Source organism: Hemibagrus wyckioides, linkage group LG19 (assembly GCF_019097595.1).
Source record: "Hemibagrus wyckioides isolate EC202008001 linkage group LG19, SWU_Hwy_1.0, whole genome shotgun sequence".
Taxonomy (NCBI): Eukaryota; Metazoa; Chordata; class Actinopteri; order Siluriformes; family Bagridae; genus Hemibagrus; species Hemibagrus wyckioides.
Genome location: NC_080728.1, coordinates 22,634,103 through 22,638,889, shown reverse-complemented (window position 1 = coordinate 22,638,889; position 4,787 = coordinate 22,634,103). Strand labels below are relative to the sequence as shown.

Here is a 4,787-nt window from a genome sequence, read left to right as displayed (position 1 = left end):
AAAACTACTTTGTTGGGTCTTCCAACAGAGGACACAATTACAAATCAGTGGTTAAGTTTTAGTTACAACACTGTTTCAAAACCGTACAACGCCCAAATTCGAGTGTGTGCAGCACATGAACACCTGGTTGTGCACAAAAGTTTCTAAAAAATGGGACAAATCCAACTTTGCAAAGGACAGTCTGCCACTTCTGACTCCCCGACTATAAGTTTGACATTATCAGCTGTCAATATTCTTTGGAAGCTGATGTTCCAATATGGTTAGGGGTGTAACATTTCCATGACATGCTTGAGGTATTTGGCCAATCATAATGCACTGAGTAGCTGGTCAATCAGAGCACACCTTGCTTTTCAGAGCGATGAGCTTTGTAAAAGTCAACGCGTTTCAAAAAGGCGGGGCACAGAGGAGCAAAATTATTGCACGGTATATGAAAACTAATGTGTATTTTGAACTGTAAACCACATAAACACACTGAATTACACCAAATACAAACAATAATGTTCGTTTTAGCCATGTCATTTGACCTTTTTAATATACAGGAAAACTACATAATGTTGAAATTTATGCAAATTAAGCACTGACATTAAGCAGTAGGTTATTAAATACTTGTATATTTTCTTACATACACAAAAAATCCCATACAGTTACTAAGTACTTAAACACTGAAGTTAAGCAATACTGTTTACTTCTTGAATAAAACATGGTACGTGCTCTAAAGGAGAAACAGAACAAACAACAGTTAGCAGCTTACTTATGCACATTCTAGGGTTTTGCTGTTTCATTAATAATAGTAGAAGTTTGCATAAAAGAAACTGATTAGAATTGTTCCAAAACTGAAGTGCTGCTATATATATATATATATATATATATATATGTCCCAGCCAAATATCTGTGAAGGTCCTTTGGGGTTTACGATTTCTCTGAGTGCTTGCATTTGTTCATTGGTCAGGGGACATTCAGTTGCTGGCAAAACAATACTAGAGAGTGCATCAACACTCAGTCCACTGTCCTTCCAGTCTATGTGCGGTATGCTCAGTCCCTACAGAGAGATAAACAGTATAGAATTTTACCTCATGAGATTAATATTAGTAATATTAAAATTCTTACATTTTATTCACTGTCCTGTTTCAAATGTAAATGTTGACATGCAAAGAATAATGTACTGTACAAGAAATATCTCTCTATATCAGGTTTAGGTACAGGATGCTGGATAATTCCCAACACCCACAACTGGTTAGGGGTCAAACTGCCCTCTGTTCGCACTGGGTGATTGTCCCAGGTGGTGTGGAAAAGGTTGAGATCATTTTGAAGTCGTGGAAGAACTACATAGTGGCAGCAGAACAGATGAGTAAGATCAGACACATCAAGGTGCCCAGCTTCTACTAAAGCATGCAGAACATCATAGTACACATTGGTCACTGATGCCCAGACATCTCTCCACAACCTCTCTATACTGAAAAGCAATTTGTCAATTAAATTAAATCAATTCATGCAGCAAATAATGCAGAGATATTAAGTCAAAGGAATCAAACAAAAAAACCTAAGTAAAATTCATTTTAGACAAAATAGTAAAAATAAAGCTTAAACTCTTATTAAAAATTCTTACCGCTGATTGTGGATGTTTCTTCCTGAAATAAAGCTGGCCCTGTCAGTCCCATGAATCAGGAACATCAGGCGAGCAATGTCCACATTTTCAATGCCCTGGTCACCACGTACCCTAAGTGTGTTAAAACACAATTTGAAGATTGCTGTTATATAAATCACAGCTTAAACAACGGACTCCTTACATGTTGCTTTTGTATACGGTGCGTGTGCTTACGCCAAGCAAGCGAGCAATGGTTGGAATGGAACAGTGCATGTCTAGGCCATGTGAAATGTAAGTTGGTGATATTATGAAACATGGCCGTCCCATTGACCCTGGATCCTGTAGAACAGTCACAGTGCATGTCTCCCTGTCTGACAGGTGTAGTTGAATTACTCTGAGCAGATCAGTGATGGCTTCTAAAACATCTTGAGGAACAGTGACTACAGTTTTGAAACCGCACTTAAAAAGACAAATTCTTCAAGAGGCACGTGTCCCACAGCATGCTCCAGGCATGAACGGAGACTTTCCAATATATAATCTAAAAGCAAGCACTGAAATTAAAATATATGTTAAAGTAAATACAAATAAATGAAACGAAAATAAAATGACATGTAAAAAAAAAAACATACAGGCCCAGATAATCATAAAGTTTATGAGTTTATGAGTGTGATGTGATCGATCTTCCTGTTGCTATTATCTCATTAAACTCACTTGCACCACCTGCTGGTGAAGCAGACAAGCAGCAGGTGTCGATAATGCATCGATGTTCGATCGCTCTTCCTGCGATGTGCAACGTTGAAATTCTTGATGAATTTGAATCGCTGAATTTATGGAAGTGAAATAATACACACTGAAATGTCCTGTCAATTATTAAAGTTTGTATTTTAAAAATCTGAATATTTAATATTGAAATTTTAAACAATGCAATTTTGTGTCTCCACTTGAAAAATTCACAGATTAATTATGAAACCATGTTGAATTGCAGAACCTTAAAATGCAAGCACTGTTAATACGATGGATTTTTTTCAGTTACTGCTATCCAGCTCCTTTTTTTGCTTCAAATACTTTTGTTGCTATTTTACTTCCATAGAGATCAGACCTTTCTTCATTTAAATGAAAATAAAACCACAGATGGTGGTGCCTCATACAGTAAAGCATCTGGGCTGTTGATTGGGGTTGGAGCCCCAGCACTACCAACCTGTCATTGTTGGGCCCCTGAGCAAGGCCCTTAACCCTCTCTGCTCTAGGAGAATGTGTCATGGCTGACCCTGTGCTCTGACCCCAAATGGAATATATGAAGAAAATGAATTTCCCTGTGCTGTAATGTACGTGACAAACTAAGGCTTCTTTGTCAATAGCAAGTGTACAGCTGTTCATAATAAAGTGGACAGCAAATGAATGTAAACTCTACATGTCCACTCTGGGTTTAAAAACAGACCAAATGTTGAGTTTTTAAACACAAAACTGCAGACATTTTGCACAGAGCACATTCTGAGATCTTCTAACACAGCCTGGTCCTGGTTTCCACTTGTATGCTGGGATTTTTAATGACATGCCAGGGCCAGGGAGCAGACAAGCAGGCTAATCCCACTGTCTGCTAGCCCCTGTATGTAGGGTACCAGACCTGTAATGGGTACCACTCCCATGTAGGGTACCACCCCCATGGTTAAACCCCACCTCCCCCAAGTATGTAGGGTACCACCCCCATATAGGGTACCTCTCCCATGGTTGTTCCCATGCATGTTGGGCCCCTTTGTGAAAAATCTCCACTCAGCTCCCGAGTGTGTTGTAGAACTGGACTAAGGGTTCTAGAGCTCTACACAAACACAGCTGAATGTTTAAAAAAAAATGCTTTTTCTTGATCTGTAATAATTTTATTTTATATAAGGCCTCAAACATCTCTAAAGAACAAAACCACCCAAACACAGAGATTTAAAAAAGCGAAAGACAAACAGAGTAAAAATGCAATAGAGCGTTAACGTGTAACGAGTGTTCCCTGCACCACAATCATCTGCTGATATCACAGTACATTCCTATAGATTATTATTTATATGATGATCATGTTTAATTACATAACGCTACCCAGACTTATCAGAGCTAGCTAATGTTAGCAAAATGTCCCAAACAAAACTGTATACCTAACATCAGCTAGCAAAAATCTCTCAAGAAACAATAAATTGTAATTTAAATTAAAAATCTCCAAACAAAATTAGCTAGCTAACTTCAGAAAAGATTAGGTAATGTTTGTGAAAATCCCCATCAAAATCTAGCTGGTTAATTTTAGTAAAATAAGAAGAATTGCTAGCCAATATTACAGAAAATCTAGCTAACGTTAGAGAATCAGAAAGTACAAGTCAGTTGCTTGAGCGCCCACATCACTGATGATGAATGAAGATTCAGGGAGTAAAATGAAGCGGAATATTGAAATGTTTTAACGTCACAAGATTAATCATGCTAACGTTCTGCTCCGTTACACAGTGAGGTGATTAACGATCCTGAAACAGCAGTGAAAGTGCGCTAAAACGTCATCAGCACAGCACGGTAGACATTATAGAATGAAGAGAAAGATAAATTAAATCAAATCACACGTATATACATTAACTCATTAGAAGCTAAAATGCTCAGTTTTCTTCAGCATGCATTTGACTAAAAATAAGAACATGAGGTAGCTTGAAATCTGCTAATCATTATCTCATGATTGTCCATCACTTACATGCAATTTCTCAATTATTAAAGAAATCAGATAGGCGGAGCAGAAACTGCACATGCAGCTAATTAAGCACATGCATCTCAAAACAAATTCCATTCAAATAAAAATATATCTTTAAATTATTTCATTTAAAAAGCGAGAAACTTTAAAAGGTACAAAAAAAGTAAACACGTTGCAAATAAACGTTACGGCTAAAAACACTAGAAAAAGAAGGTAAATGAAGCTGATGTTCTGTCAGGCCTACGAAGCCCCACCCATAACACTTCCTGACCACGCCTAGCCACATGTCCACTTTATCTACTCGCTCTTTAGACATCGTAGCTACACCCACATGCTCGTTAGATACTACTGGCTCACACACAACAGAATCTAATAAAAAAATTATAAAAAACAAACAAACAAACAGAGAACCATCGGTGCTTGGACCCCTAATGATGTAACATTCTGATGTAAATCGAACGGCCCGCCTCCAATTAAAACAGACAATTTCAA

At 37.6% G+C, this 4,787-nt stretch overlaps 1 protein-coding gene across 5 annotated transcripts in view; it reads right to left on the bottom strand.

The window, feature by feature from the left end:
• Window positions 1–505: 505 nt before the first annotated feature.
• The window catches only part of ccdc107 (coiled-coil domain containing 107), a 15,856-nt gene continuing 11,574 nt past the window's right edge, over window positions 506–4,787 (bottom strand). Inside the window, exons 6-8 of one of the 5 annotated variants that reach the window (XM_058417203.1) lie at window positions 1,820–4,787; window positions 1,607–1,717; window positions 506–1,453 (exon numbers count right to left, since the gene is read on the bottom strand). The exon at window positions 1,820–4,787 is cut by the window's right edge and continues 854 nt beyond it. The gene's annotated coding sequence lies outside the window, so the exon portion shown is untranslated. Of the gene's footprint in view, window positions 1,454–1,606 lie in introns of all 5 variants that reach the window. The other 4 variants (XM_058417204.1, XM_058417202.1, XM_058417200.1 and 1 more) reach the window with 4 other exon arrangements.